Raw genomic sequence first — 25,046 nt, 5'->3', positions numbered from 1 at the left:
CTTGTGGCGACTGTTCTTGTGATTTGGTGCTATATAGATAAAACTGATTTGAAATTAACTGAATTGAATATTTGGCATACACCAGTCTTTTCTGCCCATTTCCCATCCTTAAGAATGTGTTCTTAACATCTACTTTTCCACTGTGACTTGATGAAGCTTTAGGGAACCGTAGATTAACCAGCTGAAGGACCAGATGTGACTTTCAGTTCCTGTGTCAGGTCTTTATTAGATTTTTTCTTATTTCTTAAGGTCATAACTTTCAAGTACTGTTTATATGCCTTGTAGGCCTGCCCCTACCTTCTTTTGTCCATCTTTTGTCCTGAGATATGGCAAATTTTCTTGTGGAATTAACTTGTTGTCGCAAAATGCTACTGCTAATGTACCCATATATTTTGTGACAAGCTGCTAGTAACAGGAGATAAAATTTAAAATTGGGTGTTAAGCTGTCTGTTATGTGCCGACACAACACAGCTTCATACCTTGAGTTGGCTGCCTTTATATGCAGGTCAGTGTTAAGTGACTCCATGCGATGAGGGATTATCAAGATAAATAAAACAACAACAACAATAAAAAACAGGAAGTAACTACGACAACGACCAGGACTACAATGCACACGTCTGACCCAGACAAAAAGGTAAACAAGCATGAAGACATGACTAACTGGCACAAAGAGAAAAGACAGTTATCTGAACAGTGAATGGAGGTAATTCAGCATAGAGGAGAACAAGATGACTAGACAGGGGAACATGGGAAGATAAAAGGACAAGAGCAGATGAGACTGGGACACGAAGGAACACAGAAGGAAACAAATTAAGAATGATAAGACAACAGGCCTTAAATTATATACAGACACAGCAGACAAATAACCACTAATGTACAACATGAAGTAACTAAACCTGGAATCACATGCAGACAATTACAAGATAAAGACAAAACACAGGGGAAACATGATAATGAAAACTATGAATGGAGTACAACCTAACAACCCAGAATAGAACCCAAATGAGTAAAACTAGAAACACTAAACACTGAGAAATTACCACTAAACTGACACAAAAGGACAAGAGACAAAATTCAGAGATGGGACTAAACCTGACACAGGAACACAAGGAGGCAGAAATACATAAAAGACTCAAGGGATACAATATAAACGTAAAACCCAGAACAAAACTTCATGAGAAGCAAAAGTTTTGAATATCAAAATGCAGTAAAGCCAGCAAATATGCAAGGTAGATAAAAACTCAAAACACTGGGATTCTAAAAAGAGCAAAAAAGCAGCCAATGTTCAAAGGACATTTTTTGAAAGACATCCAGAAAGCCTGGAGAACTACTGCTCAAAACGCCTTTAAAAATTACAAGTCTGACTCTTTGGAAACGAAACATAGAGAAATGAGGGGTGAATCAAAACATTTGTCCAATACAACAGTCCCATTAAATGTACAACTTGGCTCCCTGTGTTTTTATATTGCATATATTCTACTATCTGATTTAATGCAGGAAAAACTATAGGGGGAAATAAATAAACCTCAACCCAGCTCTTACAGAGCTGTTGGTGTTCTCCATCATTGGGATTTTATAAATTACTGTTGCCCTATTAACTAACAAAATGGACCAAAATCCAGTATCCACTATTTTTGCAATATGTGAGAAACAGTCTTGTACATGATTACCATCACACTAGTCTAAAAATAGGATGGCAACCTCCAACTGGTTACCTAGAGGTTGAGCATGCGGCACTCTCACCCTCTTGGAAACCACTTTTGGTCACAAGACAATTGCACAGGTCACCTGGTGGGAGGAATCCTACCTCAGACCGACTGCACTCGCCCTCCAACAAATTGCTAACACGTTATAATCAGTCAGAATTTGTGCTGCTGAGCAACTCATCTGCTCCTTCATTTATTTCTCCAAGTAAGGATACAATGTAATGAATCACACAAACCTGAGTAACTAAGATTTGTGGCAGGCAGTTTATTGTAAACTGCATTATAAATTTAACACAGAAAAGCGTGTCTTATTTTGCAACTGATATGCGTGTGATTGTTGCCGCAAGGAGTGTTTAATTATTTGGAACAAGAGGGGAAAATGTTAGAATCAGTGTATTCTGATAAAATCTCTCCCTGGATGCCTCAAAGCTGTGAGCACAGTGACAAAACCTTGGCTCTGTCCTATTGCTCTCTACTAAGTTCTCAGTGTTTTGATGCAAGTCCCACAGTTTCCTGCACTGCAAAAACACTGAGATTGATTCAAATAGAACTGAATTGAACTTCATGCAATGTCAAAGTGACAGAAAAGGAAATCCTTATGCAAGATGCATACAAGGATACACTTTATGCTTAATCTGTTGTCATCCTCCATAATCACCCTGCATGGACTACTTTCTCTTATCCAGGGTTCATCATACTGTCCATTATCAATGGCACTAAAAGTGCTCTGCAGAGAATCAACCACACACAAATATTTACACACAACAGTCTTAAGGATGTACCTGCTGGAGTCCATAGTGTGTTCTGTGTATCAGAGTAAAGAAAGCTGTGTGAATTACCAACACAGACCTGCCTCAAACACATGAGGTGAAAACAGCAAGACTTTGTGAGAGTGTTGTTCGTGTATATGTTTGTGTGTGCAGGGCACTGATACCTGTAGACTAACTCAGCAGGAGTTTTGCTTTGACAACAAAACCAATCATCTGATGTCTTTCTGCTTCAGATGAAAAATAACAGATAACAGATAACAGAAAGTAAGTAAAAAAACAAAGCTCCTGTGACTGCGATGGATGTCATTCATAACATTAGACCATCAGTGTCAAAACAGAGGAGCTTAGATGAGTGGCTTCATTAAGATATCAACATGATGCCTCACCCATTTTTTCAACCAGCCTCTTGATCTTTTCATTGCCAGATTAAGAAGAAAGAATAAGAAGGAAATCCGCACACACACAAAAAGAAAGAGGCTGCGAAAATATAAAACATGAGATGGTAAAGTTCTGCGCTTACATGCTTTTCTGTTCTTTTTACCTTAAAAAAAGATTTAATTTTGGTTTAAAACCACTGCTGTTAAAAAAAAAAAAAAAAAAAAGTAGATTATGACATCTGAAAATTCATTCTTAAATTAAATTAAATATTTTTTTCTAAATTAGCGACCTTCTAAATTAAGGACCTTTTGAGCTGTGGCTGACAACCAATTTTCAGACGTAAGGTCGTTAATTCTCTGACATAAATATATATATATAAAACAATGTTTTAAAAAAACCTTTTACCACTGAATTGAACAACGGTCATCAATTTAAAAGACACTGTTAGATTGTAAAAAGCAGAAGCATCACTGAAAGTAAGTCCTTCATCATTTCTGTGGGCTCAAACAGTCCGAGACAACCTTGTGCATACTACAAACAAGCATACTTGGCTTCATTTAAAAGGAAACTTCAAATATGAAGTCAATGCAGACAACCGATCCGAAGTCATATTTTTCACCCATCCACATACTGGTAAGAAGTTTCCGGTCCAACATTTCATAAATTGAAGTACAACATCAGCAATCTAGGTATGCCAAACACTTTCATGAAGCTAAACATGGCTCTCTTGCCAATCTGGATTTCTTTGAACTTGAACATGAAGCTCACCCAGCCAGAGGCAGCAGTCTATCAGAGTCCCTGTCCCAGAGATCAGTTAGATGCCAGCACTACACACAACACTGTTGTGGTGCCATTGTGTTTAGTGCTGAGTGGTGAGTTTGGCTTCAAATATCTTTGCTGAACAAGTTCTATAATGGAGATATATGCTCCAATGAAGCCCAAAAGAGAAACATTAATAAACAAGTGAAACTGAAATTTCTTGACTTTTTCCTTAAGTTTTTCCTTCAAGTGTTACCTGTTTACCTTTGGGTACTCAGCACGGAAAAAACATGAATATCAGAGTTTCATTGTAGTAAATGAACGATAACGTCCTTCAAAAAAAATGCAGACGGCAAGCGTGTGTTTGTTCATCAAATGTATTTTTAAGAGTTAAAGACTCACATGATTGTATCAGTAAATATCACACTGACATCATGTTTCCATTGTAGTAAAAACTCTGTTCTTGTGATACAGCTCATTGTAACCATGTCCACAATTCATTCAGACAACCCAAAATTATTTATTACAGGAGCAAAATACAGAAATGCAAAGAAAGCCAAATTCTATTTGTCTAGGGCCAGAGCTCATCAGCTTCCCCAAAAGTTAACCCAAATATGTTCCATTGAGAAATTGGGACATGATGAGTAAATAGCTCACCAGGGGCTGAAGCGGCTGAAACGACATCCAGTCATGCATGTTAGAAGGAGAGATGGGAAACTCTGAGCTCAAATAGAGTGCCAAAATGTGAGAGTGAGCTTCCTATAGCTTGAAAGTGTATATGAAGCAGTACAAGTTGGATTTCCAAGATTAATTCTGCTTTCTTATGACACAAAACATGTATAGAAATAGGAATTGCTTTTCTTGCAAACTGTGGCAAATACCAGAATTAATGCCATCACTGCTGGAATTGAGGAAACTTTGGTACTGTTTAGGCTGACAATGCACCCTGCAATGTAGTTTTTGCGACCTGGCGCCTAACATGGCTACAGAAAGTCAGTCTCTTTATTTTCTTCTTTCACCTGCTCCCTTTAGGGGTCACCACAGTGGATCATCTTGCTCAAAACATTACAACATCAGTCTCTCTGATGGATAAAATGAAAGTATGGGCAAGACAGCATAGTGGGTGGTGGCTACAGACGTCTGGGAGAAAACAATGGAAAAACCTTTGTGACTTTATGAATTTGTTTTCTGTGCTAACATCTTCTATTCCTATTCTGACTGTGAAGTAATTTTTCATTTATTTATCTTGTGCAGCAACATCTGTAGTTTAGAACAGCTCGGTGAGTCAAGTGTGCCTCAGGAGTGGGCACAAATGGTTATGGCACTCTCCTGACGTCATAGTTTGTGACAGCCACTTTAAAAGAAGCATCAGTCAAGTGGCATGCTTCTTACAGACAACTCACACTATCTTTTGGGTGCATTCAATATTGCTTTCTCGTTTTGTTTTAGGCTCATCAGAAACTATTGCATGTTTCTTGGACAGTGATATCCTGAAGGTATTTGGTTGAAGACGGCAGACGGCAGAACAGCTTGTTTTTGACATTTTTGTAGTTTATTTTCTCAATCGTTTTCTTAATTGGGTGATTTTAGCAGTAGTCTGGACTGAATGTCATGGAACATTGTGTACTCATTTTACTGAGTGTCTCTTTGTTCACTGTGGTTACGGTGACAGGAGGTGGCTGTACGCCCGTGTGAATCAGCCTCTTAAACTGGCATGCTTCAGCTCCGCAGCATAATGACTTGAGCTGGACAGGTGTTCCACACATTGAGAAGATAGTCAGTTGTGAACGTGTCGGCTGATTACATGTTTGGAATTGGGAGAAATTGTGTTTTAAGAGTGCAATAAAGTGAAATATCAGTGATTCACAAAAGACCTCAAGTGTGATTCAAGGTTGGAATTAGAGGACTTGTTGTTATTCAAGATCAATGCAGTTGTTGCTCTGTGTGTTGCTGTCCTTGAACACTTATTTCAGCATCTGTGAGTTTAGTCATACATAAAGAAAGCCAAACCTGCGCACACAGCAGCAGCTATTGAGGGAATGAAAGCTTAATCTTACCATTTCTGTCAGACTTTTTGTAGAAAGGACATTAAATTGAAATTTTAAATATTCACTTTAACACTAGCACTTCTAAAATGGGCACTTAATGTTTAAGAACCTCTTTGGTTTAATTCAGAAAGATTTAGATAAATCCTTTCAATTTTTGTCAGATAATGTTCAACTCCATCATTCACGCCTCAATGCGCTGCTCTAATCCCCAGATACAACAGATGCTAAATATAATCCACTTCCTTTAACTATTATTGTAACTTCCTTTTTCCATTTTACAGTTCTGGTGTGGATACAGTTTAATCAGGAAAGCCATAAGCATCCTGTTAGATAACTTGAAGCAAGGGATTGTGTGTACAGTGTCTCTCTATGTCTGTCTCCACGTTGGGTGAGTGTTGAGTAATTGCATATGAGAGCATGAGGGTGGGAATGGATGTTTGTATCTGTGTGTGCCTGTTTGTCTGTGTCCATATGTCAGGTCGAGTATCAGACGCCACCTCTCTGGGGACATCTCGGGCCCTCCAAGGTATGGAGGCCTATCTCCCCCACCACTTCCCCTGCCGGTGGCAGACGCCCTCAGACATCGGTGCCTTGGTGGTTCTTTGTGTCCGGGGATGGGCGTCCAGGTACACACCGGCTCACTCCTTGGTGGCTGCTTGTCGGGGCCTGGAGCCTGGGGCTCGCTCGCAGGTGGGGTGCCCTCAGCCTCTTGGCCTGGGGCTCGGTCACTCTGGCACAGCTGGCTGCCGGCGGAGCTCACGGGCACGTCACTGCAACCCCCCCTGGCTTCTGCTCCGCGGCTGCTGAGTGACCCCTCATCTGGGACTCTCCTCAGCTCTTTCTGGGATCGTGGCGCTGCTGCCCCTCTGTTGGTCTTCCTTGGTCTCTTGTGTTCTGAGGGCCTCTGGATGTCTTGAGTTTTGATCTCCTCCATACCTGCTTCATGCCCTGGAGGACGGGGCAGTGGCCCCCCACACCCGATCATTACATGAAGGAACCTTTTAAAAACAAACGCATCCATGCTCACAGGTGTACACACGGGTGCTCACACACACAAACGACACCCTTTTTGGCTCCTACCTCAAAGCACGCTGTGTGCTGTCGATCTTACGTGCTGCACAATAATGTTTAATATTTAGTATTTACTGTTATATTCCCATATATCATCGTAATGTTGTTTATTCTATTGCTCTCGTTTAATTCTGCTTTCTTTCTCAACAGGTGATCCAGGTGATTATGTATTTTTTTGTCTGCTTATTTTGTTGTTTTTTGTTTTTTGGCCTTTATCCCCGCCCCTCTTCTGTGCTGTTTTTCTTTCCCTCTTTCTTTCTCCCTTTTCTTTTCCTCATTCAAGTCTGTCCCGTATCTAACAAGTGAAAATAAAAAATAAAATAAACAATAAAAGGTGAATCAAATAGATCATTACGGCAAGGCTGGGATGGTCCATTTGGTAAAGTAAATCCATTGGGCATCTTTCCTCGCCTTCAGACAATAATTCTAATGGCAAAAGAGCCAAACGGGACAGGCAAAAAAAAAAAGAAGCTAGGGATCAACCAATCCCACTTTTTCTAGTTTCAATATAATACAATTATTGGCTTTAGGCATCGGCTGATACCGAGCAGCAATGCTTTCCGTAACAGTCAAAACATTCAATGTGGAATACTGTACACTTATAACCCTTAATGGACAAACAGGTTGTCAGTCTATTGAAGGGACAGACAACCACTCACTCACACATTTATATCCACAGCCAATTTAGAAACACCAGTCAACCTAACATCAACCTAACATGCATGTCTTTGGACTATGGGAGGAATCTGTAGTACCGGGAGAGAACATTAAAACATGCCAGCCAGTGGATTCAAATCACGAGCCCTCATGCTCTGAGTCAACAATGCTACCCACTACATAGGCGTGCCATATGGCTTTCATTGTAGAAATGTGTGAGTAAAGCCCCATGTATCAAGCATCATGGTCAAATGACATTACATAGTAGACATCAGTAGATGTGGTGCCTTTTTTCAAAATGAGCTATCACCCAATACCTATCACTAGTTAAATGTCCTCACAGGCTTTTTTAACACTTTGGGCATCGATGTCACTCGTGAGGGTATTTATCGCCTAAAGATCTGATGTCCAAGTCACATTTGGAGTCTTATGACCTGCACACAGATGAAGGTAACTCTTATTATGAGTTGGCACCATGCAGTTTAACATTGTAATTAATCAGTAATTTCACAGTCCTAAATTTCTTGCAAAAGGTTACCAGATTATCTGTGTAAATCTGTCTTTTGGGTCAAGTAAAATGTTTTCTATGTTGTGTGCAAATCGGTTGACTGTATGCCTTGACTGCTGTGTCCGCCTTATAAGACTGACATTTGTTTTAAAGGTTTCATTATGGATTTGCCCACCCTTTTTTGTGCCTGACACATGTGCCCTGCGGGGTTTAATTATTGTCATTAGTGTTATAGTATTTTCTATAAGCCAGAATATTTTTCTTGGCTGTGTGGACCATTTCAGTTGTACTTGTATGTACTTGTATGTACTTCCGGTAGTTGCAAGAACGACATAGCTTTGTAGAATTATATTAAAATGTGACAAGTGAAAAGGAATACTATATCCATTTTATATCTTAGAACCTAGACACCCCTCCAGGGAAGCAGTTCAACACCCCCAAGGACCTTCCCACAACTTTGGTCAGAGGCAAATGGCAAATGTTAACCATGAAAATCATTTCCAGTAAACATACAGCTAGTTGTGTTAATTTATGACAAAACTACACTTTGAAAAAAATCACCTAAGCAAGAAGTGTACATAGTGTACTATATGAAAGTTTACTGACAGAAGTATCTGCAAAATTCAAGTTTGGAGGGCTCTAGCGCATTCCAGTGATGTGATGAAGCATCTAAAATATTATTGCACCATTGCACTTTTATGACATTGCAGTCAGCGCAGCATAACTACAGATATTGTTTTTTATTTCATACATTCTTCTTCATTATGAAAACATTACCCACTTTACATTTCAGCCATAACTAGATAATGTATATGTATTGCATTTCTTGGAAGTAAAAAAAATGCAGCTGAATTCCAAGTTCCATGTTATCTGGAATGTAATCAGAGCAACAGAGCAATCAGTGTAATAATGCTACAGGGACATCTGTGTTCAGTCAAACAGATGTTCAAACCTCTCAAGTCTTATACTGAGCTATCATTCATAAATTTCAATTGACCTGACAGCGTTCTCCCTGCCACTACTCTGTCTTCCCTCCTTGTCACCATCTGCTAGATGGATCACAAACAGGCTGCGTGAAATAACGCCCATTTTGTTTAACCAAATTATCAGAACAAAAATTTTTTGAAATGATTCCGCTTATCTGACAGTATGATTGCATCTGATCAAGTACCCACATCAGCCAAAATGACACAGAATACAAAAAGCTGTAATTATTTCATCAAAAGATTTGAGCTTGGTGACAATTGTCATGACAAATGATCATTTTTATAACAGAAACTGTAATATTTTCTTTTACTTTCATAAATTTTACCAAAAGAAAACGATTTTTCTGAACTACTGTGAAAAAAGTTACATCTCTAAGTTAAGCTCTCAAACTATACAACAAGAGGGATTGTGGGAATTCAATCACAGGGAATGCAGAAACACACTGTGCAGTCCTTCAACAAGGCAACAAAAATACGTGGTCAATTATGGCTTGTTGACTGACTGTGAATACATACACTTTATTAGCCAAAGTATTCACTCGTCTTCTTCACATGCATGTGAACTTGACCGATATCCCATTCTTGATCCATAGGTTTAATTTGATGTTGGCCCAACTTTTACAGCTTCAACTGTTCTGGGAATGCTTTTCAAGAGGCTTAGGAGTGTGTTTATGGGAATTTTTAATTCCTTTTCACAGTCTCTGCTTTTATTCATCCCAAAGGTGTTCTACCACATTGAGGTCAGGACTCTCTGTTACAGAGTAACATGAAAGTTCTGTAACAAGTTGGATAACAAATTACTTTCCTCTGGAAGTAACTGGGTAATCCACTAAAATGTGCAATAATATAGTACATATACATTACATTTATGCATTTGTATGAATGTAATGTCTTTGATATGCTGCTCCTCCTATCAGACATGAATGTAGTTTTAGAGATGGGATTTTAGGTCATATTATTGTTGTGGTTTCTATTTGTATCTGTAATTATCACTTTATTCTTACAAAAAAGAACTTGCAACTTAATATTGTTGGCTATTCATCAGCATTAAAGTAATTTAGCAATTTATTTAACCTAACATCACTTTCCATGTACCAGAGTAGATTGGCTTAAACTTTAGCTGCCCTGTGTGTCCTGTAGAGAGCTGGGACATTGGTTGTCCCAACAACAGGAGTCATGACGACAGACATGGAGCATGACTAAAACATTAGGTGCCTGTGAAAGACACGGAGGGGTAAGTGATATCCTGGAGGGTAAATGGTCGCCCATCTGAGTCTAAATACTGTTTCCACGAGCACTACTATCTTTTACATAACCGCGCGGAGACAATGCAGAGAATGCACGGGTGAGTGCACGAGCCAAATAAAACCTCATTCAGTAAAGCTCAGATGGACAGAACCAGAACACCTGCGCGATCTCAACACCAATAAACCTGGACACATCACAGTTCTTTTTTTGAGTTGCAGGCATGTGTATCTATCTTAGAGATAGAGTTACATAAAAATGTTTATGTGCCCACACTGGTTCGGAAAAGCATCTGGCAGTGAATTAATTCATCAGCCTTTGTTTACTGCCTATTTATATACAGTAATTAATGAGTAAGTGGCACTGGGGGAATGTCTATTGGGATTCATTCCTGACAGGAAACAGCAGTGACAGCAGATCTGTGTTGATTGTGTCAAAATGTCCGACTTGACTCAGCCAAGTGCCGGAGAGCACAGGCAAACCTCATCTATTTTTCTCTACAATTTCCTGTCTATCTTTCTCTTCCCCATCTTCTTCTGTCTTTCCCCCTTAGCTATGCAGGATAGATCACATTATGATGTATATTATCTCTTCATGTAAAATGGATAAGTTCTGAAGCGATGAATTCTCTATATCTTCATTCCACTTTTTCTCCAGCATATTTCTGGTCCAGTTGCTGCACAACTAAAAAACTACAGAGTGATACATCGCTGCAGGAAAAACTGTCTGCACTGAGGATTTAGTTAACACAGACTTAGAATAAGAAACTCTTTCCTCTATATTTCTGCTCAAAGGATATCTTAATGGTTTCTTGACAAAGATAAGTAAACAGACTCTGCTACACTGAAACGTTTGACAATGAGTATCAATGAAAACATACGGTAAACGCAATACACATTAAAATATGCCAATCTTTTGATAATGTTTGGCTGTAGCTTTGACTCTCTCAGTTTAAACATGGTTCCCTATTTATATCTAAGATATAAGATAAAACAAGTCATAAAATAGCCTTTTTTCAAACTAGAAGACTAAATTCAGTTACGGCAGGATGTGATACATTTGTTCCAATACAGCAGTGTAACTCCATTCCATCCTTCCTTCCAATTACTTCCATTTCATCCTGTCCCTAGCATGCCCCTTGGTCACACCAAACCTCTGCATGTCCTCCTACATCCATGAATTTTCTCTGTGGTTTTCCTCTTTTCCTCCTGCCTAGCAACTCCATCGTCACCATCCTATCACTATACTACATTAGTAAGTGAATCATATACACAGTGTACCTAATAAAAGTGTACTAACAAGTATCTAACAGTGACATAGTGGAAGAGGAACTTGTGTATAATATTATATTATTCACCAGCTGATAGGCTTCCTGTGTGGCTTCTGGATTTGAAGCAATATTAAAAACGATATTGTAACAAATAATTGCAACCAAATAAATGCAGCATTAAAATCTGCAGTGAAATCCAAAAATGCATCTTTTATTGAACACTAACATGAATTATTACTACATATAAAATAAATACAATGTAGTTTTTTGAAACAAACACATTTACATTTTAAGTTTTAAAAGCTGATTTTCTTGCTCATTTATCTTTATGAAGTTGTTGTTGATAATTACTTCTGTCAATCACCTTAGACACGAGAGACAGAACGCTAATATATAATTTTTACAATCACGTAGAAAAGAAGATTTCCACAGAATGCTATGCAATCCTGTGAAAAAAATTAAGCGCAAATTTACAAATCCGCTTGATTAAGAGATCATCAACAAACTCTGGTATAAAAGCAGATGTTTGGCTGTTTGCTGGTCTGGTTTACTCAGGTCTGTGTTAATGCAGTCTCACAATCCTGGAGTGGATGTTCCAGCAAATTCACTGCATGCAAAGCTCAGAAAAAAAACAAGAGCTACAACTCACACTCAGTTAGTTTGACAAACATTAAAGTTCATGACAGTTCATTTAAAAAGACTGAACAACAATGGTTTGTTTGGAAGGATTGTCAGAAGAAAGCTTCATCTCTCTACAAAGTTCTACAAGCTATTAAATCATGAGGCATACTGAGTTTTTCACAAGGCTGAATGGAGTCTTGTGAAAATGTTCTTGTACTCTGTATGATTGTATACACATTCTCATCCACTGCAAAACGTCCAGTTGTAGGGTCAAATGAAAGTCAAGGGCAAGGATTTTTTATGTAACACCCACTCACATTTGTGGGATGGCTAGAGACAGAAGAAGTTCAATTTTACGCACCAAGAAAGAGAATGAAAAAAAAATATTGGAAGAATACTAGTGGTGTAATTTGAAAGCAAGACTTGCGGGAGGTGTGGGAGAGCATAATGGAGGCTACAGAGATGGTTATTGTAGAGCGTGAAGAGATAACGGAAATAGGGGGAAACTGAAAAAGGAAGAAATCCAGCCGAACAACAAAGGGAGTGTGTTTAACCCAATCCTTTAGATTTAAAAAGGGAGGGTTATTACCACCGATGGGTGAACAGGGTAATAGGTGCAGTCCAGAAACTGTAAGAGTAAGATTGACATAATAGAGCAGGGGATGACGCAGGTAGTGATAAATGTGAAGGTCCTATTCTTTTCACTTTTGCTGCCAGTTAGAAAAACTTCCAGAATGGACAGAGAGTCATTAATGAATGCAGCCACAGTGGCATCACAGGCACATGCATAAATGTCACAGTTAGCTGCACAGAATAAAATAAATAAAGAAATAAAACTAAATATAGCTAATAGCCGCCATCAAAAATTACTGTTGTTAATTGCTGTGAGTTAACAAGCTGTTAGCTATATTTATAATGAGTGTAACTAGCAGGAAATGATGACCCTGTCTTAATTTTTTCATGTATGTGCTATATTAAGCATCACATTTCTAAAAATGACATTCATAGAGAAAAGGGAGTGTAATGTACTGTTGATGACAATACTGTATATACACATCTCTCTTTTTTGACATGTGTTTATAACATTGTATAGTGGTGGAAACATGAGGTTTTACAGAGTTTTTAACGTTTCCACTTTTCTCATTATGAATTCACTGCAAAGATAAAACCTTTATAATGAGGATATGCAAATAGGTTGGAAATGGAAAATCCTTTACTGTTCTTTGTTGTGTTTAAGCTGTAGTAATGTTAAAGTCTGGGTCTGTGCCCACATATTAGACTAGTCAGATAATTGTTTGTTCAGCATGTGCAGCACAGTGGCGCAGTAGTTAGTACTGTTGCCTCCCAGCAGCCTAAATAGGTGAAACAGGTAAGAAAATGCAGAAAGGAATTTCTTTAGTGTACATTTTCAATTCAGTGCTTTTCAATTTTGAAAAAATACTGTTGCAACAACTTTACATTTTCAGCCTATTCACATAACATTACTTCTTCAGAGATATTCTGCTGTTTCTGACTTGTTATCGCAGGGATCATTTTAGATGTGACTCTAGTCCAAATCACAGCACATTCATTATCTTTAACTCATATGTGGCAATTTTCTTAGAAAATGACACAAATTCAAAATTAGACATGAGGCCATCTGCCAAGATTCTTTGCTTGATGTAATTACAGGCTGAGCGTTTTATTATTATTGTCATTTCAGCTTGTCTGCCTGACATCCCTCTCACTCACAGCAATGATAGCCATGCTTCATTACACATAACACAAACTTTGTAGCAAGAGTTAGTAACTTTTCATAATTCTTTAATCGCTTTTTTTTTTATTTTTAAATGCACTAAACACTCCCAAACATCCCATGGGTACTCTTGCACACTTCCCTCTGTACCATTCAACAATTAGCAACTCAGAGACAGCGTTCACACACCGTGTGTTACTTAGAATAGAGTAGAATAGCCTTTTATTGTCACTGCATATGTTCAACAAAATTGTATCAATTCCACTTTTTTTCTTTTATACCCCCATTCCCAACACATTCCCATTCATTTATTTTTGACAGTCACAAGGACGTATATCCCTGTAAGCAAACTGTGTTTGTGAAACACACTAAAAGTTCAGCAATTTAAGACATCTGTAAGGCCTCATGTCACATTGCCCTGCAGCCAGTTAAATAGCCACAAGGGTGTCTCATGATGATGACATCAGAGTGAGGAGATAAATTATTGTGATTTTAGCTGACGTACACCAACTTTGTTTCAGCAAGCTGGGGCAATCTGTGCTTATAGTGTGTCTGTGTGTGTGTGTGTACAGAATGCGTCACGAGCCACTGTAGGTCAGTGTTGATGAATTAAACAACTGTGTTTATATAGCAGGCCTTCTTTCAACACGCATGCACAAAAAGAATACCTGCAGATCAACAAAGTTTCACCCTTCAGCATGTTCTGCTATCCTGTCTTTATTTCATAACTAATGAAAACAAAGCAAATGTTCCCTCTTAAAACAGAATAAATGTTAATGGATATCAGCTTAGTACAATTTTCCACTCAGAAATAAATAGAAATTTACAAGAATCTGAGACTAGTACATTTCCTTCAAGCTCACTGCTGAAATTGACATTTTGCACGGTTGAACTGAGTTCAGTTCTACCATAACAGAGGGAAGAAAACAAAAAGGCAGGACCCTTGATGTAATGAGAAAACTCAAGGAGGGAAAGCAATGCCTGTAACACCATTGTCACCCTGTAAACAGTGCCAGAGTTTTGCTGGTGTTTTTGTTTGTTGTGCACCTCTCACTTTTTTGTAACCTGCCATGTGCAGTGCTGAGAGCAGCGGGGAGGCTGGCGTGGGCAACTTAAGAGACATAACTGTACTACTGTGTCCGTCATTGTCACCAGTTTAATGGAGCCCAGAGATTTCACAGAGGGAGATGCTGCAACAGTCTGAAAAGATGAAAGGTTCTGGAGAAAACTGTGAAAAAAAGTTGTTTGCTTTTTGAATTGATTTCTTCTACTGAGTGGTGACACCTATCACTCAGCAGAGTACTGCATCAGGTTTGGAGCACCAGTATTAACGGTGACAGGATTGTGGTGACACAGCTGGCACACAAAGTATCAGTATTAGCTCAGGCAAGTCACAAAGTCCAAGTCAGCTAGCAAGCCCAGTACATTAGCTGAAACAACCCATCTCAGTGCCAGCCCGTATCTCCTGATGGCTCAACTAATTACCCTTCACAAATCCAATTGGCAAATATTATATTGGGCACACCATTTAAGTTTGTTTAACAATGTACCACCAGGTTCGGTAATCCAACTTCACCTTAGCGTATCCATTTCATGCTGTCTAATGTAATCGATGTCCTAGATGAGGGTTCTGTGCTCTTATTTCCAAGAACAGAGTCATGCCGCCAAATATAAATTACTGCAGAAGGAACTGGAACAGTCTTCTCTTGACCAAACTGCTCCTGACTGAAATGTACATGTGCACATTTGTATGCAGGAGAGAATGACTAATAAGAGATTCTGAGTGTAAACACTCTCTCTGTTCTTTAACTCATTGTAATGAAATAATAACAAATGCAGGATCAAATACAGGACTCTACAAAAGAAAAGAAAAATGAAATACGCAAGGCTGGCTTTAACATAAACCTTCTCTTTCTCAGCATGTTAACAACAGTCAGGGGCTTTGAAGTTCGACACAAGAAAAACAAACATCCAATCAGCATTAAGCAGTTGGTTATTTTGTTTTGAACGTGCAATGTAATGCAGAAAATAATGCACTCCTGTGCATGTGTGTATTTATGCTTTCTGATGTGAGGTAACCTATGATGTTTGATTTAATCTTGGTAATTAGGTCTCATGGAGTTCAGAAAAGAGTGCGAGTCTAACCTGTGGTTTAAATGCATCATTGAATATGTTGTAATTTGGGCTTCCATTCACTTCTTATAATGCTATCGTGAGCCTCTGTTTTTCTTGCGCGATGCCACAGATAAAAAAGACAGTGAGAATAATAACTGGCTGTTCAACTAAGCGGCAAATGTCAGTGTGTGTTTATATCATCCTTTCTGCTTAAACCAGAAGTCAAACACAGCTCCTTGTAGTTAACCTGCTAGACTTTACAGTTGCTGAAAAGACTGGCATTCATCCTTGCACAAGCAAACAGGAGAACATCTTATCGCCTTCAGTGGAGCTACTATTTATTTATTTATAGCTATTTCTAGAGTGGAGTAATTTAAGTATTAATTAAGCCTTCCAGTTCATCAACAGCCATAATACATCTCAGCTGTTCCTCACGGACTTTGGTGTTTTATGCATTTAATAAATATTCTCTGTGCATAATGTCAGCAATCCCATAACAGATATTTTTTAAATTTATACATTAAAAAAAAACCCTCAAATGCAGTTTGTTTGTTTTGCCTCAGCTGTAAATTCATGGAAAATCAAGTGGCAGGTTTTGAATTTTACAGCCCCCATGCTTTTGTGTGCACCAAGTAATGAAAGTATTGCATTACTTTCATCAAATTACATTTTTCAGTAACAGTAATGTAATGTCCTACTGTGTTAAATTCAGTAATCGCAACATAACTGCAATTATGTCGTTACTTGCATTACAGATGTTCTGAATTTACTGTATCTGCATGGCAAGTGGATAGAAAAAAAAACTTCAAACATGGCCTTTATCTTGCGCTACAGTAATCTTTTATTTTAGTTCAAGAGCAGGAGAAGGAAAATAATGGAGCAGTCTACACCTTTTGAGGAGTGAAAAACTTGTAGACTGCTCCCCCTACATGTTTTGAGGAGTGGAGTGAACAGTCGAATGAACAGGAGCACAATGGTAAAGTGAAAACTGGATCCAGGACAGAAATAAGTGGATTTTACTGCAAAGACAACTCCGGCTTTTTCCAAGAATCTGCACAGAAAGCTAGTAAAGAACCCAGAGTGATGGTAAACATTTCAGATCACCATATGAAGTAATGTGAAAGCAATGTAAAGAGTAGTGTAATATTATATCTCCAGGTCCATATTCATTTCAAAATCTTAGTATAATGGCAAATAAAGCATGGTCATAAAAAGCAATTGCTATTAGTAGGGCTGGGCCATATCATACCGTTCACGGTAATACCAGTATAATGTTAGGCAATGATAAGAAAATGAGATATCGCGATAGAATATGGGTAAAACGCATGCGCAGTGCCTTTGTTTTCATACGCACATGGCAGAAAAAGCATGGCAGCGACGGAGAATGAGAAGGGCGAAAGCGTATCGTTCCAGTGGTGTGGAACTGGTTTGGCTTTCGTCCGTCAGATACACACCAAAGCACATTTTTTGGTAGAGCATGCTAGCGGGCCATCATTATTACTGAACCGATTTTATGTGGTACACGGCGCTCAAAAATCGCTCAAAAAATGTTTTAGTACGACTTTGCTAAGCTACGAAGCCGCACCGCTTGATGGATTGTCGGAGCATTACGGCTATCGTAGTCGGGAGCCTCGCGGAGTGATACGTACTGTGCTTTAACATAATATTACCGCATTGTGTGTATATAACCAATTTTTAAGTTTTGTGGGTATTATGCATGGTTACGCTCAGGATATGTCGGCCAATGTCCACTAGAAATGCCTTTTGGTTAAACTGTTTGCACTGTTGAATTTTTATATAGCTTTAATGCACATAAAAAACAACTGCTTGTTTAAGTGAAAATACATTGATGGGTTTTTTTGCACTAATAAAGTTAATGAATTATTAAGTATTTTGTCTCGCATCAATTATATTGTCAGTTATATCGTTATCGCAAATTTTCAAATATATATCATGATAAATATTTTTGGCCATATTGCCCTGCCCTAGCTATTAGCTTCAGCTGCATTTTATATTTAGCCAACAAAAGCTAACTAATATCTTGTGAACACTTTCATGACAGCATGAAAATGTTAGCATTCAGCTTAAGTACAACTATAATAGCATACAGTGTCATAGAGGACAGTAACATTCAGGGTCCTTCCACAGTCTTTTGCTTTACTCTAATACAGCAGTTTAAAACCTTTTTATACCTGACATGCCTCATTTTCAAAAGTCCAACAAGATAAGTTCAAGCTTCACGCTCCATCGTTTTTTATCAAATTTTAACAATAAAACACTGCATCCCACAACCGCACAAAGTAAACTGATGCATGCCTAAATCTGTTAAGAAGAGGCAGACTGTCCCACCTGTATGCATATGGATCACACCTCCCGAACCTATAAGATTTGAAAAGAAAGCAAAATCACACAAGTAGGAGCTGAATGCATGTCTGGGCAGGTAACATGGCCAGTGTGTGCAGGTGGTAATCATACATGGACGTGGCGTGATGATACTGAATGTGAACGAACCTTAAGTCTTATTTAGCTCCACTGATACTGACTCAGAGTTGCATGTTTAAAATGGCTAAAAACCTTAATCGGCTTTGTATGTAGCCCCAGCTTCATTCTTGGAATACTTCCCGGGAAAATATCAAGGATCATATCAGCCATCACTCACTGGATGCAGTCCCTAAGCATGAAATCACTTGAGTTGCAACACTGACACCTACACACTGTTCCTGCCACGCAGACAGAAAAAGCAATCAAGGTATGACGGTTAGGATATGACATTCCAGGGAGTAAGCGCTGATTTTCTACATAATTGGCATGCTGTGACATGGGGTGATAGTGGCAAATCCTAACAAGTCACTCTGTCAAAACACAACTGCACAATTTACATCTGTGGTTTACAACCTTCACAGCCTTTATATCTTTGGGTAGTTAGTTGGGATTGGGAGTAAAGTGGTCTCTGCCACTTAGTATGGATATCATACTAAACAGAAACAGATCACAGGGTTGCATTGCTTAAGAAGAAGGAAGAATAGAGGAACAAATGTTAAGCCTGTTAAAAGTCCAGGAATCCATAGAAATCTTCAAGCATGGAAAAAACATAAATATAATTGACTTGTAGACAGTGTTGGGAAGGTTACTTTTAAAATGTATTCTGTTACAGATTACAGAATACATGCCCCAAAATGTATTCTGTAACGTATTCCGTTACGTTACTCAATGACAGTAACGTATTCTGAATACTTTGGATTACTTAATATATTATCATGCTGTTTACAACTACGTGAATGTACTATTGCTGTGATTTATTACAGTTACTGAAGGTCCGCGGCTCCAAACCGTAGTAAAGGGACCTCTGGCTAATAATGTGGGTTCGTGTCGGGCTCATAGCCGAAAACTAGCTTTACTTTGTTGTCTGGGTCAAGTTTGCTAGCGAGAGACAGAGAGAGGCGTTGAAAGGCTGCTCCAACGGAACTTATTGTTTTTGGAGGAAAACAGGAACACGGTGTACAGTCGAGTCTTAATAGCTTACTTACAACTGGGCTCGTCAGGCTCTCTTCTTGGCTGCAGTGGTTATTATTATATTTACATGCTTCCAGCTCCCGTTTCTGCTCGATGACAGCTCGTACTTTTCCTTTTTCTCCCTCCCTTGCTCACAGACACATAACGTGTATGGCAGTCCATTCTCCCTGCAGCACGGACTACACTGCCTATGCTACATTCTTTAGAGCTATGCCTGTAGCATTCTTCCTGTTAGCTTAGCACAACAACAACAAAAAGGCCTCTCTCACCCAGGAAACACGCAGAGAGAGAGTGTCACCCTGTAACCATGGCAACCGTAATGCTGCCGCCTGGAACAACAGAACGTAGCTGTCAAACAAAACCCAAACAGGCCTGACCCGCCACAATATGAAACAGGGAAGTACCGCCGTGTAATCCATTTATTTCAACAAAGTAACTGTATTCTAAATACCACCTTTTTAAACGGTAACTGTAACGGAATACAGTTACTCATATTTTGTATTTTAAATACGTAACGGCGGTACATGTATTCCGTTACTCCCCAACACTGCTTGTAGATACAAGTAAATGCCTAACATATGTCATTATCTGAAAGAATTGTGATACTACTTGAGTATCATAGGTGTAGTTTGTGAAGAGTTTTTATAACAATCATTTCACAGCCTCACAGTCACATTCACTGTTTTCATGGTAAAAATGTCATTGAGATGTGTTGCTTTGTACAAGAGAGTGTGTTTGTACAACTTCAGGGCTAGACCTCTAACTGTCACACACTGAAAATATGTTTAACTTGACTTCCACTGAGAAAGATGAAGAGATAAATAAAAAATAAAAAATAAAAAATAAAATAAATAAAAATAAATAAATAAATAAATTTAAAAAAATAAAAATAAAAAAAATAAATTAAAAAAAAAAGAGAAAGATGAAGAGGTCCATACACTGACAAGATTTGGACAACTGTGCAGTGGATTTTAAACTAAGCATTTAAGATGTGACTGTAGGGCAGCCTTTCAGAGTTTAGCAAACATAATGTATTAACAAACGCCAATGCTGCCAGTGGAAACAATGCACTAGTGTTTTTTTGATGATGTACAGAGCTGCGGTCTCTGGTCTGACTCAGACAAATGCTGTGAAAATGAATAATGAACCAGGGCATACTGCAGAAGCAAACCACACCCAGACTTGCTCAAGGCAAAGAAAAGGAATGGGATAGACCATCTATAGCTAAACTGGTCACCTGATCGCAACCCAAAAGAACATACTTTTCAGATATTGAAGAGAAAACTGAAGGTAGATACCCACAAACATAACTTATTAATGCAATGCTTTTTTTAAAAAAACAACAACTTTGATCTAAAGCTGAAAGACTGCACTTCGATCACATCTTCATTGTCTGAATTAAAATCCACTGTTGTGTTGTACAGAGGCAAAATTACACAAAGTTTGTCATGCTTATGGACCTAACTGTACCTTCTAGCAGTACTAAAGGGTTTATTAAATTAAATAAAATCAGTCGTATATCATAAATGACTCGAAAGGGTCCATGTAAAATCCAACTGATGAGATTTCCCCGGTCTTGGGTTGCAAACCCTTTCTGTCTTTGACTATTGATTGAAAAAGTTCTGCCAGTGAAGCCCTAAGACTTTAACATTGATGATTGCCGCAGGTGGAAATGGTTAATGGATAAATATCCTTAGCTTACTTCACCTGCTTTCATGTTTGTAGATCAGTGTCTGTGAATCAATATCTGTCCTTTATAAATCTTCCCTGCATACAGTTGGTCCATCCTGACCAGGCAAATCAAATCTCTGGCCATCATACCATTACAAAAGAGTGGTCTGATGTCTGGGTGAAAGCACCGAGCCCTCAGCCGAGACATTTCTTTTTTATTGAAAAGAAAAAAAAACATATAAGAGGGCAAGAAGAGGAGAGAAAAGGTTCCATTTTTAAGAAATTGGATGCAAGCATCAGAACAGACATTGGGTATTTTGTGTTCAGAAGACTAAAATTCAGAGCAGGTCTATCTGTGCATAGTATATATGGTGTAACGGATGGAAGAAATGAATACAGTGTTCTTGTGACAGAAAGTAGCCAGTCATAACCTAATCTAAAATGCCCCTGGGACAAGAGTCCAAGTTGGCTTCTCTAAGGGCAAAGCAATCGGTGTGCAGAGCGTTGAGGTGCAAACACAAATAAAAATACATCAAATACAATAACCATGAAAAGCATCTATATAACTATTTTCTTTTCTTTCTTTCTTTCTTTCTTTCTAAATTGGATCAGACAATTACAATACATAACCATACTAAAATTTATCCTATTACAGCTATAAAAAGCTCTGACTGTTTTGTGAGGTCATTATATAATTTAAATTGCAGTCACAGTTTTCTATTTAGTTGTAATGGTCTTCTTTTTTTAATATCACAGTCAAGGAAATGATCACAAAAAGCACAACATTAGACCCTTACAGAACTACAACACTGACTGATTTATCTGTACAGGGGTACTCTTAGCCTCCACTGACATATTACACTATGAGCTCTGTCTGAAGCTGCATTAGACAGCTGCGATGAAAGCTGTAAATTACCTGGCAGATATTGGCTAAGGTCTGACGATTTTTACTGTCACTTTTTTTTAATCAAGTGATTACATAAGAACAATAAATTTATGGTTAAAGAGAAGACACCTTACTTGTTGATGTTACATGGTCCTTAGCTGCAGATGAAAAATGTTAGGAAACTGGAACTTTTTAGGTACATACAGCAGTAACATTGCCGTAAAGCAAAAGGAAATATAAATACGTCTCATATACAACTTACATCTTTGCAGTTTTGTGTTAATGCAAAACACTAAAACTTGCTTTGCTGGAAGAGCTTGTCTACTTCATGGCTTTGCTAGAGATATTTATCACAACTCAACTTTTCCACAATCCGATTTAAGTGATCACGGACCTTTTGTTCCACATTAACAAACCACACGAGATAAACTAACACTGGCATTTCATATTATTTAGTTATCTGATGTCCCATCCCTTTAAAACGGCCCAAATTAACTGGTCCGAATTTATATTAAAGGCTACCTGTGCTTCCGATGATAACTGACGGAAGAAGAGGCACATTTAACAAGGTTTGCCAGTCCCTTCATGTGCCCGGCGCACTCACATATCCTTGAGAATCAGTCATACAAGAGCACAGAGGAAGACAAGAAGGATTTTGTGAATGACAAGAAGGATTGCAACTGTGTAAAGGCATTCAATAAGAACAGTCCTAACACTTTAAAAGCAAAAATGAAACAATCGCCTAAAGCCTCAGCTTGTAGAACACTTCTAAAAGCTGAGCTTCACATTTCAGTCAATGATGCCCGAGAAAAATTATGCCGGCTCCAAAAAAATAAATGAATAACACTTAAAGAATGTCCCTCAGCAGAGAAACTCGCATGTGACAACCAGAATTATCAGTCATCACTTTCTGTGATGACAGAAACCATAAAATCAGATAAACAGTGCAAACTCCAACCAGTTTCTTTCTTTCTTTTTCTTTTTTTTACCTATGCGTCCAGATCTCCTCTTGCGCTCTTAGCACCCCCACACTGTCCGCTGTTCGTCCGGCCCATCACAGCAGGTAGGTCCACAGCAGACAGTAGACTATGTATCACAGTGTCCAGAGGCAGATTTATAAAGTAAGTAATAAAAAACAACCTGTGAGTTCTCAAATTAGCTCTAGTCCAGTTAAGCAGCACTGGGTCTTTTTGTTTGTTTCACTCTTGATGTCTGTAAATCACTTTTTAAAGTAAATGTCGCTCTCTTTGCAGTGTGGTCCGCTGTGCGCTGTACTCAACGATGCGCTCTTAATGGCGCTCCGCGCTCCTGTGTTTCACAGAAAGCGATGTAGAACAAGGAGTCCAACTTCCGGTGTCAAGTTTCAAAATACAACTCCACATGATGAACGGCAGGAACAATGTATGTGTGTTTCTATACCTGAGTCAGTCTGTGTAAGCACAAGCACTATCAGAATTGTAATAATTTCGGTGGTGACATTTATTTACCCATATAAATAAAAATGATTAGACTTTAACAAATGAATGTGGCAATAGAAGGTGATTTAACATTAGGTGCACGAATAAAATGAGCAGGAAAAATGATGCTGGAGAAAAAAAGGCCTGCAGGGAAACTATAATGAATCAAAGTTATTAAGTAACAGGCCAAAATGCTACACTAATATATCACAACTCCAAAAAGTTAAATATGCTCCTGGCTTATGTGAGAGGTTTACTTGAGTTATCATGTAGGACTGTGTGTATTGTGTCTAAGCAGACTTAGCAAAATCAGCGCACATCTATTGTATATTAAGTTTGATTTCAGCTTTAATAGATAGATAGATAGATAGATAGATAGATAGATAGATAGATATGATAAAATGAATATAATGTAAATATATATTATATATATTATAAAATATTATAAAATATTGTTCAGGTAAAGTTAGAAAAAACAATAAGGAAAACAATAACAGGAAGGTATAACAAATAAAATGACTGGACAAAACCAGGAAATAACTGTCCATCTATCCATTTCCTACCAGTTATCCAGTTCATGGTCGATGGGAATGTAGCCTATCCCAGCTACTATAGGCCAGTCTGTCCAGGGCTAACACAGAGAGATACAAAATAATCACACCTATGGATAATTCAGAATCACCAGTTGCTGGAAAACCCGGAGAAAGTCACGCAGATAAATGGAGAACATGCAAAATGCGTACAGAAAGCCTTCACCGAACAGTGGATTTGAACCCACTGCTTGTTATGAGGCAGCATTGCTAAGCCATCGTGCTGGTCTCAAAAAAAAAAAAAAAAAAAAAAAAAAAAGGTCAGAAATATAAAACCCAGTGGCACCCAGGCTGAGCCCACGCTCTCAGCTGTCTAGGTAAAGCCGACGACATAACGTGTCATACATTTATTTCAAAGGTGTTTAATTTTCCTCATTTTTCTTTTTCCAAATGTCGCAACATGTTGTGATACCTGTAAAACTGGTATTCGCTCAGAACATGTGCTTCGATTGCAGATACTTTCTTAGTACAACTGTATGATGGATATTTTATTTAGGCTATAAATTGTACACCTTTCCCTCGTAAATCCATATACAAAAGTTAATTTGGCATGATTTGATTTATTATGAAACGAAATTCGCTTAACTTCCGGGAGGCTTATTCCTAAACATGGTTAGCTTTATGTAGGTCCGTTCCCACCGGTACTTTTAACTGAATGTGATTGAATGTTTTTCCTTTCTAACTCAAGTGTTGGCCCTGAAGAGGCGATCACAGCAGAGTTTTCCATCTGGAATATATATAATAAAAATAAAATACTAAATAAATAATCACTTGATGGTTACCAGTGACACACAGTGATTGGAGTGGGTGGGAAGAAGTGAAAATAGACATCATTAAATAAATGCAAAAAATAAATACATAAATAAATAAATAAGATAAAATAAAACTATCCAGCAGACTCAAGAGGTCACACGAATAAATGACTCCAAAGTCAGCACATCTTAAGAGATTCGTTGTGTGCACTTTTTAATGTTTGGTAACATTGAAGCTCCAGTGGTTTGCTGGCAGTCCATCATGATTCCGCCCCCAGTATCTTAAAAGGGAAACAAAAAACAGAAAA

General features: G+C 38.3%; 1 protein-coding gene across 2 annotated transcripts in view; it reads right to left on the bottom strand.

The window, feature by feature from the left end:
• Positions 1-23,761, bottom strand: part of gcgrb (glucagon receptor b) — a 61,469-nt gene extending 37,708 nt beyond the window's left edge. For both annotated transcript variants that reach the window (XM_085163314.1, XM_085163317.1), the window contains exon 1: positions 22,929-23,761. The gene's annotated coding sequence lies outside the window, so the exon portion shown is untranslated. The remainder of the gene's footprint in view (positions 1-22,928) is intronic.
• Between the last annotated feature and the right edge of the window lie 1,285 nt (positions 23,762-25,046).

This window comes from Neolamprologus multifasciatus, chromosome 6, assembly GCF_963576455.1.
Source record: "Neolamprologus multifasciatus chromosome 6, fNeoMul1.2, whole genome shotgun sequence".
NCBI classification, from domain to species: domain Eukaryota; kingdom Metazoa; phylum Chordata; class Actinopteri; order Cichliformes; family Cichlidae; genus Neolamprologus; species Neolamprologus multifasciatus.
Note: the sequence above shows the minus strand (reverse complement) of the source record. Positions and strands in the feature narration are given on the sequence as shown.